The sequence below is a fragment of the Watersipora subatra genome, chromosome 9 (assembly GCF_963576615.1).
Source record: "Watersipora subatra chromosome 9, tzWatSuba1.1, whole genome shotgun sequence".
Classification (NCBI taxonomy): Eukaryota; Metazoa; Bryozoa; class Gymnolaemata; order Cheilostomatida; family Watersiporidae; genus Watersipora; species Watersipora subatra.
The window spans coordinates 920,046-937,085 of NC_088716.1; the positions used below are offsets into that span (position 1 = coordinate 920,046).

Below are 17,040 nucleotides of genomic sequence, written 5' to 3' on the forward strand. Positions count from 1 at the left end.
CAACCTTTGGTTGGGCGTATCTAATCCGCAGATAGTTATCGAAGAGTAATAAAATTCTTGATGATATCAAACTTTTTATTAAGTTGACTTGAAATTGTAAAATAAGATGAAACTGTCATGGAAGGATTAGCATGATTGTTACTCGCCATGATGCGCCTTATATAAGAATTCCAAATAAACACACAAAATCGTTAATAAATAATACAGGTGTGATACAGGATGGAATTAAAACATGTGATACCACTTCTCTATCTGTTTAGGAAACAAGAGAAACAGAGCTATAAACAAAGTATTATCAATAAATTACTAGTTTTAGTTGATAGCTATAAAGTACTACAAACATTACTATTATTAATATTATAATTACTATTATTACTTGTTACTATTATGTCTTACTGAGAGTTTCACCATAGAGTTGACCTCGAGCCCTCTGCATCACACCCAAGGCCCACCTACTATCCTCTATTGTTGAACTCAAACTGACAGTTTTTAGCTATTGCCACACAATGAGGGACCACCCAGTGCTAAAAGTTGAGCTATTTTAAATCAGTGAATGGAAATGGAGAGAGCACTTAACCAATGTGACCAGCTGGCATTCACCAGATTGTCTGTCACATAGTATAGCTTGTAAACAAAACTTCACCGGGCTACTATATTGCTGACTCTCATCTTTTCCTTTTGTGACAATCACCACAGAAATTAGGTTATCTAAAACTGCTTGATAAACTAGGTTAAAAAATCGGCAGTGAAACCTGCTAGTGATGACAGTATTTTTTGTTATCTATTTAGTAACATATTATAGTACACATACATTTTTAGATAGCAATATTAATTTCATGTAAACATCCCCTTTCTTCCTTTGTGAAACGAACAATAGAAACACTGTATGCGTCGACAAAAGAGCGTTTCAACTGGTAACAAATTTAAGATACGAGATGAATTCTGAGCCAATACATGGCTTGAGATATGAGACCAATTAGAGATACTAGCATACGAGACAGTTTCAATGCTTACGAGAACAGCATCACTGATTCTCTCTCCTCGGATAAAAATGATAAAGAAAGCTAGCTGTGAGTGAAAGTGATAAAAAGCATAAAAGTGAAGCAAAATGATCTTATTCGTAAAGTACAAAAATGGAAAACGAAATTTGAATAAGCTTAAGGTAAAATAAAAACTTATTTATAATTGTATGCGTAATCAGCTAAATTAATTTAAGTTAAATGTAAAGTATCTTTACTGTTGCGTAGCGTGACAAAAGTGTAGTGTTCAGAATGAGTTGTAGTCAAGTATTTCCTGAACCACCGCTAGCCTCTATACCATCTGTCTCGAAGGTGAGAACTCTATACAGTACTGCATATAAAGATGTTGTTTTATTGTAGATCATAATCATTAGATATGTTACTTGTTACTCATCTAATTATCTAAATAATTATTGTAGACCATACCCATTAGATAGGTGCTTGTTACTTTGTGACTGCAGGTGGTGAATTAAACCAATGAAAACACATTTCCAATGTAATATCCACTTTAGCTTCTTTATTCTACTGGAAGGAACCAATTAATTCCTTTTTATTAAATACATAAGAAAAATTGTTTGGAGATATGAGAATTGAAATGGGAGCTAAGTTTCAGAACTAATTAAGCTCGTATGTTGAGGTATGGCTCTATTTCTATTGATGAACAAGAAGATATTATAAGGGGAGTCAAAAATTAGTGAGATATCATTTTGTTAACATCTCTAGATGCTTTGACTAGCAATACATAAAAGTACTTTGATATCTTAAAATAGCATTCTCCTTATAACAATTCAAATCTGATATACCGTAAAACCTCTGAACGCTACCTACATTTGAATACCACCTTTATTTGACTGTCACTTTGACTTTCTTTGACCTTTATGAACCCAAAATATCAAGTGATCAGTAGAAAAGAGCCCAAAAAACTGTATTGATAATTAATCGCTAACAATAAAAAAAATTGTTATTAATGTAAACGATACGATTATGTTTAAAAGTGATAATATTTATGTTTCGCTTCGCCCGTAATAGGGCTAAGTTTATCTTTCGAGAATTATGACGAGCCATTCAAAAAGTACACTGCCTGCCTCTATATGAATTCCACCTCCAATTGAACACCACTGTAAAAAAGGGTAGAAAATAGAGCACCATAGCGTTCAGTTAGAGGTTTTCCGGTAATATATTTTAATACACATGATGAAAATTTGAAATTAAAACCAAGAAGTTTCTTTGAAGTGAAAAATTCTAAAAAAGTCAAAACTTTTCTCACTCTTGTTTTCTATTGGACATGACATGTACTAAGCCTTTAAAGAAAGTACTGGGATGCTGAAACTGGAGCCAACCACTAACCTATCTGGCCTGACACTAGAACTGCCAGAATAAGCGAGTAACTGGGAAGGGAACAGCACAAGGTAACAGGAAGCCTACACAAGAGACACGGCAGCTACATGTAGTTGTGATGATCAGGGTACATGATGAGCTGAGATAAGCGAGCCCACAAGTCTTGTGGGTGGTGAATAAGGGAATATCTCTTTAAAAATAAATATTAGTAACTAGAAATTCCACTGTCATACAGCCCACGACCAAAGAGATGGCCAGAGATATTGGCAAAAAAATAAAGGGTACTAATGGTTGAGAAATGCAATATTAGCAATCAAATGGCTCTGCAGTGCAATAGGATAACTGCAATGGTAGCTGTAATGTACTGGGTGTGGGTGTTATTATATACAACAATAAGCAATAATGAATGGAAAAGATGTTTATATTTTCCCCCTGCAACAGGAGAAATGCAATATTGGCCAATATTAGAAGTAAAATGCACTGATATTCTTAGAATAATCAATTTTATTAATATAGTAATAATAGAAAACCAATACACAATTTTGTTTACATTTCAAAGCGTCATAGGTAGCAATATCAAGAAGTTGTGGTATTTATATAGGTTTTTAGAAAATTTATTTAAAAAGTGTTTGGTCATGACAAACAACAACAATAAAAGGAAAATATTACGTTTATATCTCTCTCTTGCAATAGGAGAAATGCAATGTTGGCCAATATTATAAGTAAAATGCACTGATATTATTAAAATAACCAATATTGTTAATATAGTAATACAGCAATAATAGAAAACCTATGAGCATTAATGCGTCTCGAAGATTTCTGCAAACTGCAGCAAAATAAAAGCTGTTATAAAAGTGTTATAAAGCTATAGGCCTAATTTACTGTAATGTATGTAATTCAACAACGATAAAGAAATATGTTTATTATAATTCTGAAATGCAAAATTAGAAGTAAAATGGCAAGCTACTGTGTACTATACAGTTTCAAAGTTGGTTGCGTTGAATGTAGAATGGTTTTGATAAGCGATCTTTAACAGAAAGCGGGTAGGAGCATTCACTCGTATAAAAATGTAGCAAAATAAAAAATGTTCTCGTCATGAAGGGGCGTTGTAGTTTGGCCCTAGCTTGTATGTAAGTTGTAAAGAATTTCGGCTAACGTTTTAAATAATGAAACCTTCGGTGATTGGACAAAAAACATAGGCTGATAAACGGTGTATCACAATTTCGTACCTGTAAATCGGTCTACGCCTCAAACGGTCTACGTTTATTACAAAAACCTTCGAATAAATTCGATTACAAGTAAACATTACCATAGACTGGTAAAATGAACACGGTTTTCTCGTGAAATACGCACTACTAAATTGTTCTACAATCGGTCGAACGGCTTTATTGGCGTTTCAATTTTCGGTCTTAACTTTTATTAAACCGAGCTTTTCAAGCTTTTTGTGGCGATTTTCGTTCAAATAAATCTGTCTATTTGTGTATAATCCGATCAGATGGGTAAGTTTAAAGATAATACCGACAATTTAAAAAGACTTGGTAACATATTTAAATAGGTTTAAATGTGTTTTGTATCGTTATTATACTTTTACGACTTTACATTCCGATGCTTAAATTTCTTGATGAAATTTCTAGCCAAGGGTTCGTCTCATTGTTGATGAATAATTTTCGTAAGTTGTGTGCACATGCATTTATCATAAAAAACTCGCACACATCGCTCCGCTCGTTTGCTCGTGGGATGACATGAAATCTCTCTAAATAGGTAAGGCATAAATGCTCTGATAATGAAATGCTTGTTGTAGAAGATTCATGGTTTATGAACGTGACAATTGCTCTTATTAGTGTCACTAATTGATCATTATCTAATCATTAGAGCAATATGCATATGGAGAGTGTAACTCCCAATTTACAGACATGTGCAGGTCTATGTGATACATGTAGATAATCAAGTATCTCTAATCATAATTGTTCTATTCCATCTGCTAGTTAATGAGGCTGAACAATCAGATTATTTGAACATAGAAGAGCACATAACCCCTGAATGTAAAAACAGTATAATATCGAGACCTTTTTGATGCCAGCTGTCATATTGGAGACTGTAAGCAACCAAAGGGACAGAATAGCCTTGAACTATGAGAAATTTATAAAAATACACTGTTACAGTGGCAGTCAGAGTAAACATAGTCATCAGTTCATGGTTTGCTCCAATTTTAAAATATGGCTGGCAGCATCAAGCAGCAGCACTGAGAATGTAAACATCGGTTGCAGCTGTATGTAGATGCTTCAAATGAATGAAAAGTTAAACATTATAAATTTGAAAATAGGAGTACAAATGCAAATAAGATGACATGTTGCTTATGTCATGTGACTTAACACCGCAGTCATGGACTATTGTGTTGATAGTCTAAAAATAGAATAGGGTAAACTGACTAAATAGATGATAAAGAGAAGACAACTGAATAATAGAAAGCAATGGAAATCTGAAACTAAAAGATAAACTGATATGTCTCTCATTTTATCTCATCAGACTTTGAGAGCATGAAAACTCACAGTCAAGATTAAAACTGATGAGTGAAGAATGAGACAGCCAAAACCACAACTACTAAAGAACATATAAATACTGTTTGACAAGTGTTTTGACATCGCCCAAAACCTCCAGCTCAACTTGAGGTTTCAACAGAATCATTTTGATATTAAAGCTTGCATACAATTAATGAACATAGCTTGGCTGGTTGTGACTGCGTGTACACTGCAAATAGCATGAGGAAAGTTTTGGCTTATTGGAATGACATCATTCCAATAAATAGGGAATAACAAAAGCACTGACTGAATTGGAAACTAGTGGTTGAGTGTTGTTAATGTGTTGGAAACTAACATAACTGACTTATTCATAAAATATTCAGGAGTATATTAATGAGCTTATGATGGTAGAGCTAGCTGAAGGACTTGGATGAAATGTGCCTGATCATAGTTCTGCAAAAGCGTATATTCATATATATGAATCCCAATGTTTGTGGTCAGTCCAGTTATTGCGTTTAAAAATTAAGATTAAAAAATCTGCCTCGCAGATGATTTGATCTCAGAACCTCCCTGTCGGCAGGCCAGCAATCTAATCCACTACACTATGATAGCAAAACTTTCAATGGCTGCTAGCATTTTTATTGCATTGGTTAAAATAATCAAGCTTGAAGCTCATGAAGTAATTAACTAAACAATTGATTATAGTTACGCAAGACAACTATTATTTAGCCGTCTGCAAACGCGGTCATTGTTTTAGTAAATATAAGTTTACTTTCGCTAGCTTACCAAGTATGTTACTCAAATTCATTGCGTTGTTGTTTATCCCTCGTACAACTCCGCCAGGCATTTGGCTAAAATACATTAATGTGGGAGTCGGTCTGTCCAGTGATAGAGATCAGAATTTAGTGACAAAAATACACTTCACAGAGGATTGGATCTTGGCACTTCCAGTTCTAGAGGCCACGAGCTTACCCATTAGATTATGCTTTCAACTGAGTACAGCAATCAATAATAGTGAAGATATTAATTACGTTGGTTATAATATGCATTACGACATTACATCTCATGCTGGGCTCTCAGCCTCACCAGATGAATGCACAGCGTAGCAGGAGTAACAAAAGCAACTTATAAACAGTTGTAGGTAGTATAGCATGGGGATGGCATTTGTTGTTTGAAAAGGTGTTATTGACTATCATTGGAGTTGTCCCACCGATAGTGATAGTATCGAATTATCAATGAGCAGACAGAGTTCATCTATAGTTATCAAGTGACTTGGCAGCTGGTAAAACTATCGAATTATTGTGCCTGAAGAGATCGAGGACTGTGGGAAGGAATAGGAAAAGGTGATTGAGTTATCAGAGCATTCAATTTATCAGAACACTGTCACAAGTCCATGTATTTATTAGTCGATAATTGTACAAACTATATATAAATCAAACGCATAGATGGCTTGTTGCAAATTAAAAAGCTTCTAGTGTGAAGTTTAAAAAAAATTTCATCAGAAAGTATCGAGACTTTTCTATCACTTGAGATTGGTTTGTTGTTTGACGTCTTGTGATTGCCCGGACGATTTCAGATGAAAAAACCAAACTTGATCGCTGTTGAAATGCTCAGAAAAAAAGACATCTTTTTTGAGCGTTTTAACCAATGATATACAGCCCCAGGAATGATATACAGGGGACTGTATATCACTGTTTTAACCAAGATCAAATTTGCCGATTTTCCTTTAAGTTTATTCGAAGGTTAGCTCACTTTTCTTAGCTTTTGGAGGGCCATCGCTAATCAGATGATAGGCAAAATTTGATTTTTGCAAACCTTTAGAAAAGTCGTTATCGAAAATATTTTGCAGATGATGGTAATAACGACGTCTAAGAACTACTAAAAGTTGAGGTTTGACTCTATGGCTTGAAATAAAGTGATATTCTATAGCGATAACAACCGTCGTAGTGGCCGTTGGGCAAAAAACTGTTTGAGTTAACCAAGTTGAGGTCGAGTTATCTAAAGCAATTTATCATTGCGTGGTAAAGGACCAAACAGATCCGTTCGAGTTAATCTTGTGTTCGAGCTATTCGAGGGCGATAACTATCGAGTTATATTATTTTTTATTATTCGATAACGAGATATTTGTTTCGGATCTTTCGATAGGCTAAAAATAGGCAACAAATTCATATCGAGAAAGACAACTATCGACTATCGACATCGACTATCGAGCTATCGCGCAACCCTAGTATAGTGTAAAAGTAATGTGTTAGGTAATATAGTGTAGGCATTGCAATTGTAATTGTAATGTAAGGGTAATGGTAATGTAAAGGGCATCCACTTAGTATTATATGAGTTTAATACGTTACACAAAGGCTACAGTTTAGACACCCAAAAAAGTTCTCACATGTCAGGCAATGTCTCAGGGTCATGATTTTCCTTTTGGCCATTTTGTAAGGAAGACTAAGAGCTGCCCAAAGTATAGCCTATATGATTAGATCACGCTTTTACAAAAAATACCAGGAGTACAATGACGAATGATGAGAGTGGAATAAAAAAGTGAAAGGTCTTGACAGTTTAGAATAATTTTAATCTTTCATTTATTTTTTATAATTTAAATGTTTGTTGGTTACAATTAGTCTGTTTCTGCTTACAGGTACAACATGTGTGACTATTAAAATTGGAACTCGGCCATCGAATTAAGGAACTTTGCATTATTCTCTCCTATTATGTCTCCTACATTATTGCAGAAGAGAAAATACCCAAAATTACCCTAGCTTAGCTAAAATACCCAATATATGTAGCTACGGCGGTTCATGATGGCGGCGATTAACTGTTAGTTTTTGGGCTTTTAAGAGTTTGTAATCACATCTCGACATATTTTGTACCTACAACACAGCATAGTAAGAAGTGGTGAATCTTTTGATACCAAATAACTGTAATATAAATTTCGTTGCAAGTATGCCTTTAACACTAACGCCTCAATCAGCTATTCAAGTTTTTGCATTAATTCAGTTTGATTAATCATCATGTTTTTCTGTTTAGTTCACAAAAACAATACAATAATTTTTTATAACTTATTATTGCCTCTAAACTAGTAAAACTAGAAACTAGCTATTAAATTAAGGCACTTTGCTCAGATCTTATTGCAGAAGAAAAAGCACAAGGAAGGTGCTATGAAAATACCCAGTATTTTTATAACAGGAGGCAGTGAGAAGAAAGAGAGAAAGGAATATTACAAAAACATCGCACCATTATATTGACGTTTCCAACTGTACACATATTTTTGACAAGTGATAGCGGGCCTAAACTGAAGCCTACTGTAGCCTGTAATATATCAAAATTCGACTTTTAGCAGTTACTGTAAAATATTATATTAAGAAATCTTAACCTCTCAACTGGGCTGATTACAAACACATGAAACATCAATGCCTTAATGATTGCAGTTGCCCAAACACATTTGCGCCCATACCACAGCAAGGTTAAATGGTTAAAATAATATGTTCATCGTGAACATAATTTTTCACTGCAGCCGCTACATTTATATATTAAATTTTAGTGTATGAAGATCTGCAATGGACTTACATTTCTGCAAGACATCGATTTATAAAAGTTGCGTACTATTGGATGTTTTGAGTGCTAAACCTTCCTGTTTCTAGGTTATGTGATGTCTAATTTCTGTTGAGTGTAATCGAAGAGTAAATGAGATGTTGTGATGTTTGAACTACATACTTCTCTCTTGCTTCTTACCACCACCATACACAATGCATGTATTGCTAGCGATATGAGCCCGTTTTTAATTTCATTTTTCTCATGTACCACCTATGCTCATGAAACGATAGCCAATACTTGTGAAACTACCATATACATTTTCATATTATAAAAACTTGGAAGCACCAAGTAGCCTACTCGTGCAAACAGGTAAAACGTTTGCACTACTTCAACAATTTCAGACGTAGATATTTAAGCAAAACATAAGTTATTTAGTGGAACTAATCTGGCTTTACTCTAAATGTTGTCTTCTTTGCTGATATTGTGCTACGTATTTTTGTCCATGACATCGGCTGTCATTGTTGGCGCAAGTTAACACTAATAAACTTTGAGTGAAACTGCATATCTTCAAGTATACATTTAGCCACTGAATCGCCAAACGCAATATAACTACAGTGAAGATATCAAAACAAGCTCTTAGTAAAAACAGCGGGTGCCAGAGATTACGCCTACAAGTGATTTTGCCTACAGGAGATTACGCCTACAAGTGATTTTGCCTACAGGAGATTACGTCTACAAGTGATTTTGCCTACAGGAGATTACGTCTACAAGCTGATAGACTATGCCTACGATCTAGGATATTGCCCCTACATTAATTCTGTGAATTGTGATGCAGAAAATTACGAATGACACGATGAATGCATGTTATGAACGTGTGTTGATGTATTTTATTATGTAAATTATTTTTTATATCAAATCCTATAATCATCCATATATCAAATCCTTGCAAATATATAAATTTAATTCGAGTTGATTATTGGGAACCATGGTGATTTAACAGCCGTTTATTTGCAACAAACCGTGTTATTGAAGTTAAAACCATATTTTTATTGAATTATCAAGCAAAAAACAAGCGTATGTATTTTTGAAGTTGTTACTCTTATACATACAGACACATGTCAATAACTGAGTATTTCTATGTTATCAGCAGCCCATCACTAAGTGATCAATGGTTGTTGGTCAATATATCATTTCATAACTTTGGAGTTGTTTTTTATCTTCTATCGCATACCATTATGTTTCACTTTTACATGGAGCCTTCCTCACAGCCGGTTGAGATCACCCTTGGGTACATATGCATATATACAGAGTAAATTACAAATACAAGTTATATGATTTACAATAGTGTCATCCATCATAAATAAGCAAAAGAAGGCTCTCATAAAAATTTGATTTTTCTGCATATAACCTGTTATTTCACTTTGATACAAAATAAATTATTTACTAAACAATATTGTTTTAGCAAGAAAAAATATGACATATAAAGGAGCCAACTCTAAATTAACAAAAAGACTACAAAACAATTAGGCACGTTTGATAAAATTATGCTAAAGTGGCCATAGCTTCAACCACATTGTAATGCTGTAATAAATATCTTTGAAATGAAGTAAAAACCCATTTCTCAATCTCCTTGCATGGCTACTATAACTGCTCCTTTTCTTTAGCTTTGCTATATAATAAGCATACATTAAAAGACTATTTCGAAGTGAATATCATTTAGACTTATACAAAATTACTCACTTTTGTATAATTTGGAGGAATTGGGCTACTTTTGTACACACAACAGTTCATATGCTAAGTACACATTCTTGCAGTATTGTTACTTGCTGAAGTTTTCCTATTTCATCAATTGAATCAATAGATAGATTATAAGTTTAGGATTGATTCTGCAAAAAAATACAAACATCCAGTTACAGATTTATTTGCTCCATTTTCTCATTCATCACATATAAGCACCATCATGTCAGTGATACATCTTAAAATGGTAGTATCTGTACTTGTACTAGTATTTGTTCAATAACGTCTGTATCGTCATATCACCCTATCTTCTGACTGTCATCATTCTTTCTCAATCGACTTTCAATGTTCTACAAAGTAGAGTAGAAGGTCATGAAAAAGCAGTATGTTTTTTGAGAATATTAGAAAGTATGATAATGCAATTTACTTTCTCTAGCTCGATACATCAGAAACCCAACACTGAGCGGATAAGAAAATTTGCACAGAGAACAAATGCAAGATTTTGCAAGATTTTTGCAAGAAACAGAACAAATCAACTTAAGCTAGGTTATAGGTATAATATTCTAAAATGTTCAAACAGTAATATAATGATTAAACTTTTGCTTCATTTTTGTGAGCCAAAAGCCCTGCTAATCATTGTATGAGCTAGTTTAGCCTGTTTAGACTAGCTTTAAGAAAGGAGTCGTGTGTTCAACAACAGCAAAACTCTAACAGACAACTCCCAAACCGCTTGTTGAGAGAGTCTAGAGCTATTTTTGTGCCTGCTACATATTGCATAAAATGATGCTTGGTAGGCTAAGAGACGAGGTATTAAGGGACTCCAGGCGAGTGCCGAAAAAGTGACCGAAGATGAACTGACAACTTAGCTGATAACACAAAGCCTCAACAGCTATACAAGACAAGGCTCCCATGCTGCAACAAGATTTATGCTCTCTTGAATCTTGAGCCAAAATTTGGCACATGAAATTTAATCCACAAAAGTATTACCATCTCTCTATTGGCAAGTCGTCTTTGCCGATGGATACAAATAACTTTCTCATCTTATATGATCACCATCTTCAAAGTGTGACTTCTAATCCTTATTTCGTGGTAGAGTTGCAGAATGATCTGAAATTTAATCAACATATTTTTAAAATTGAATCCGAGGAAGAGCAATTAATCGGCATGCTTACAATGGTTCTGAAAGATGCAGATCAAAAGACAAGAAAGATAGCTGATATTTTACGAGTTAGACCTGATCCTGAGTATGGCTGCATGGTTTGGGACCTTTACCTTACAAAGGATATTATTTTACTAAAGTGAACTCAAAACGCTGCACTGAGATTTTTGTATAGACAAAAAAGCAGAGTTAGTTTTCTTCAACTATGAGAAATTAATTATTTTGAAACCTTGAAAGACAGATGAGTTAAACTTTGTCATAATGTTTTTAGTAAAATTCTGGGTGGTGATATTGACTTATTGATCAGGACCAATATCAATATACCAATATTGACATTGGTCCCATTCGCTACCTGGGACTTGTAATTTAGATGTTGTGTACAAAGCTACATACATGGAAAATGGTAGCGTACAGCCTGCTACACGGTATTGACGTTTCATAATTTACAGTTTTAGACTAATTGTACTGCTCAGAGGATGAAATTTTTAATGTAATGTTACTTATCACAATTAGCCATCCCAAGACAAACAGTTTTAACTCATGATTGAACCTTTCGATCAATCAACCTTGCTTGCAACACAAAATAATAAAACCACTACATAATTATATGTAATATATATTATGTATATGGTATAATACACCAAAGATATAATATTACTACTACTATGTATATATTAGCAATGCATAAGACATTGCTAAAACAATGTTTTACAAAGCAAGCTAAAACAAAGCAATGCGCAAAACATTAAAAGTGACCAGAAGAATGGAACAATTTAGTTATAAAACAACTATTTTATTTTTTTGTTATTTATTCGCAAATAATCATATTATTTTGTCTCATTCATTTACCCACACTCGTTTGACTATTAAATTACTATAAGCAGACAGACCAATGCCCAATATATCGAATTATTAATACTAGTTCACCGTTAGTTGCAGACTGATAATTAATTACAAACTATCAATAAATAATAATTCGTAGTACAACGAATTGTACTACCACCCTAAGGTGGTGATGATTTTATTAGACTCAAAGCATCTACCAAAGCTTTGAGACTTTAAGCACACATCTTAGCGTTCTTGTGGCTCCGAACAGCCACCAGTAGTAATAGTAGCAGTGGTAGTAATCGTTAAGAAAACCAAGAAAGGAAAGGAGATAATAAATTGTTTTTATTTTACACTTCCACGATTTTCGTTCTGATTGATAGATAACTTTAATCAATAGTATGTTTTTCAATCAATGTTAAGTGAAAACACTATTATTGCATTACTTTTACCATTTTTCTTACATTTTTTCTTCAACAATCATTTCTTCAACAATGGTATGCACCATCTCCATAACTGTAGACGTAATCTCCAGGAAGTGTAGACGTAACCTCCAGGAAGTGTAGACGTAACCTCCAGGAAGTGTAGACGTAACCTCCAGGAAGTGTAGGCGAAACCTCTTGTAGCCGAATCCTCTTGTAGGCGTAATCTCTGTAACCCAGGACAGCTCTTTTTAATTACCAATATATTATGTTCTCCCACACTTACGCGCTGGCCAAGTGGTGGAAAATCCAATTATAATGATGACGATAATAAGAGATTTGACCAACTTACGTTGACCCGATAGCAAAAAATACCGCCACAATAGTATAAAACAGCAGGTAAAATACATTGTTGAACATTCATAATTATTGAAAATCGGTTACATAATTTATCAAACACATACATGTACAGTCTCACAGACAACATGTGTAGATTCATCTTGAGACATATTTGGCTTGCGCGTAGCCAGAGCGTGAACCGCAATAATAAAACATAATGCGCTCGCGGTGATATAACCTTAGTTCGATAGGTTAGCCTAACGCGACGTGTCATACCTCCGCAAAATAAAATTTGCTACTTTTGAAACTGTTAGAAGAAACTTCCGTTATAATTGCTTGCAGCTGCGTTTAATTATATTATTCGCCGTCATTTATGAATCGTGAATGACAAGTTCCAAGCAGTTAGGTAATAAAATTATCCGATAGGTTTTGAGTCACATTATTCTATCAGTAGCATTGTCTACCGTATACCGGTAGGAGGGGGGGTGACACTTCTCTAGTGAGAGTTACGTTTATGTTCTGAAAAAGTACCCGAAGAAAATGGTCTATTATAATGATCAGCCAATACATATGTACGTCCGGTACTATTTTTTCGAACGAGTTCTCAACAAATAAACTATTATAAGCGACTCCATTTGAGCATTTTATGATAAATGCGCTGGCGGCCGCGTTGAAACCTCTAAATATTCGCCACGCGTTATCCATTCCGAACCAACCATGAAGAACACTATCACATGTTATGAGGGCAGGTAGTTAAATGTACGGATATTTTTTAACTGGCATCTATTTGTATAAATATAACTATACAAAAGTTTAGGCTCAACTGTAAGTAAGCATAAGTTTAATTGTACGATGACAGCCCCAACTAAATTGATTGGAATTGGAGAATCCCAAGTACCATAAAAAAGAAACATTGCTTCATCATTGTAAGCTTAGTTGGTTGCTCTAGGTTTCGAATAATTTTGTTTTGAATACCACTTTTGAACAGTCTAAAAAGAGCAAATTGCACAACCTAGTGAATAGAGTAGACCTAATAAAATAGTTTGTGGGGCTTGGCTAAGGATTTAAATTAACCGATTATTTTAACAGCTCTAGTTAAGGCAAGAATAATTTGTATTCATATTTTGTTATATTTTAAAAAAAATTTAATTTATATACTAGAGATTCCCCGTCATGCAGCCCACTACCAAAGTGATAATTGAAAAAGAAAGGGCACTGCCGGTTGAGAAATGCAATATTAGCAGTCGAATGGCACTACAGTGCAATAGGAGAACTGCAATGGTAGATGTAATGTACTGGGTGTTATTATGTACAACAAACAGCAATAATGAAAGGAAAATGTTATGTTTATATCTCTCCCCTTCAATGGGAGAAATGCAATATTAGAAGTAAAATGGCAAGCCGCTGTGTAATATACACAGGCTGGGGGGAGGCTGTATATCATTGCTCATAGCAAGCAATAGCAAGAAGTTGTGATATTCATCTATAGATCAATAAAATTACGCTGAATTCAAAAATCTGAACATATTTTGGCTGCTTGATCTCTATGGCTGCATGCCTACTTGATCTCTATGGCTGCATGCCTACTTGATCTCTATGGCTGCATGCCTACTTGATCTCGATGGTTGCATGCCTACTTGATCTCTATGTCTGCATGCCTACTTGATCTCTATGGCTGCATGCCTACTTGATCTCTATGGCTGCATGCATACTTGATCTCTATGGCTGCATGCCTACTTGATCTCTACAAACTTGATCACTCTTGAACTATAGAAATAGATGTATATCTATAAGAAAAGGTAGGCCTATTACTTAATTTTGCAGATATTAAAAACGGCTTAGCAGCACCGCAATATTGACCACAGCCGCAGTATCATCAACAAAATCTTTAGATAAATAATAACAGTAACATATTGCCCACCATCGGTCACCATAGGCCTACTTTGATCTTGTAAATTCGAAAGGATATTCTTATAATTAAATCTTATAATAATCCGATAAAACCGAATAATTATTCTTATAATTAAATATTGTAACAATCTTATAAGAATCGTTAGAAAAATATCATCGTCATTTTCTTTACTTTCACTGCTTTGGACATCAATTGGAATACTGAAGTACACATTATAAGTGTCCAAAATGTCAGAGTCCGGTAGAATTGGCAAAAAAAAATGATTACTTTTCAGTACTTCTACGTTGATTACAGAAACCTTCGGCAATTGGACAATGCCTTAGACTGGTGACATCTGCACACCTTTTTTTCTGAAATGCGCACGACTTCGTGGTTCTACTCTTTGTTGCACGGCCTTATCAGCGTTTCAATGGCCGGTCTTAATTTTGAGTAAAAAACGCTCGTCAAGTTTTTATCGCGAGTTTAAGCCAAATTAATCTGTCTATTTATGTATAATCCGATCAGATGGGTTAGTTTTAGGATATTGCAGAAACTGTTCAAAGACTTTGTAACATATTTAAATATGTTTACACGTGTTTTGTATCATTATTAATTATTATACTTGAGCGACCTTACACAAAAATGGTTAACATTTTTGATGTTACTATGATACAAGGGTTTGATAACCGCCGTGGACGGATAATTTTTCGGGAGTTGTGTGCGCATATGCATTTATCATTGAGCTCCCAAACATTCGCTTCGCTCGTGTTTGGTTGTGGAATAATTGACAAGATTTAATGGTGGAGAAAAAAATAAATATATTGTATTCATTGAAATTTTTATTATTTTTTTCTTAAGACAAACAAGACAAAACAGGACACTAAATGTCAAAACAAGTGAATTACCTACACCAAAATACTTTTACAAGAAATATGTCCTACAGCGTGTTATAGTAAAACACTAATTGTTGGGAAAGAAACTTTGGGGATAAGTGAATCAAAGGCTATGTTATCATTTTATTATTATTATCAGTTATTGTTATGTTACAAGTACAGCTTTAGCCTGTGGTCTGTTACAATGACATCAGGTAAAAGCAGGATTCCAAGCTGTTGTGACTAAAGATGAACGCTTGAAGCTAAAGAACAACTTGATCCAAGTGATAGACTTTACTAATGGGATGAGGTCTTGTAATAATTTGAACCAATTGTATGATGTTTTACAGTAAAGCTAACCAATAGCAAAAGGTGGTTCATAGATGTAACTATTATTAAGAGGTCTTACAATATTTCCAAGACTTTGTAATGAGGTAGCCGACCTTCAGGAGAGTTTTCATTCAGTAGTATTTTGACACTGTGGTCACACTATACACTCTATACTATAGCTGCAGTTGTCTTGCCTTTTCCTATCTGGTAACTGTCTTTCCTATGATAGGGCTAAGTTTTCTATAAATAAACAGTCGAGGGAGAAAGTGTGGCAGAGAGAGAGAGAGAGAGAGAGTGTGGGAGAGATGAAGAGAGAGAGAGAGAGAGAGTGAGAGTGTGGGAGAGACAGAGAGATGAAGAGAGAGAGAGAGAGATGAAGAGAGAGAGAGAGAGAGAGGGTACGGGAGAGAGGAAATGAGAGAAGGACGGAAAGGTAGAGAGAAACGGGGAACAGAGAGTGGAAAGGAGAGGAAGGGAAAGAGGGAGAGAGAACGAGTGGGAGCGAAAGCGAGAGAGTACGCGGGATAGAGGGAGCGGGAAGGAGATGGAGAGAGAGAGGGAGCCGGAGAGAGAGAGGGAGCGGGAGAGGGAGAGGGGGAGTGGAAGGAAAAGAAAGCGAGAGAGAGAGAGAGAGAGAGAGTGTGGGAGAGGCAGAGAGATGAAGAGAGAGAGAGAGAGTGTGGGAGAGACAGAGAGATGAAGAGAGAGAGAGAGAGAGTGTGGGAGAGACAGAGAGATGAAGAGAAAGAGAGAGAGTGTGGGAGAGAGATGAAGAGAGAGAGAGAGGGTACGGAGAGAGAGAGAGGGAGCGGGCGACGGGGAGTGGAAGGAAAAGAGAGCGAGAGAGAGAGAGAGAGAGGGAGCCGAAGAGAGAGAGAGGGAGCGGGAGAGGGGGAGTGGAAGGAAAAGAGAGAGAGAGAGAGGCGGAGAGGAGGGGGAAGGAAAGAGAGATGAATAAAGAATAGTCAAAACAATAATCAAATAATAAGATTGGGTTATGGCTAAAATTGAACATACAGACGGACAACAGCCAGTATTTTTATAGATAAGGTAAATAT

At 35.1% G+C, this 17,040-nt stretch overlaps 1 protein-coding gene and 1 long non-coding RNA gene across 2 annotated transcripts in view; both read right to left on the minus strand.

The window, feature by feature from the left end:
- The window catches only part of LOC137404148 (centrobin-like), a 577,594-nt gene that overhangs the window by 413,358 nt on the left and 147,196 nt on the right, over positions 1–17,040 (minus strand). The window lies entirely within an intron of this gene.
- On the minus strand, positions 9,821–12,767 carry LOC137404638 (uncharacterized). Its single transcript, XR_010979722.1, has 3 exons — positions 12,593–12,767; positions 11,132–11,251; positions 9,821–10,494 (listed from the first exon to the last, which is right to left on the minus strand). It is a non-coding gene; the product is annotated as an uncharacterized lncRNA (long non-coding RNA).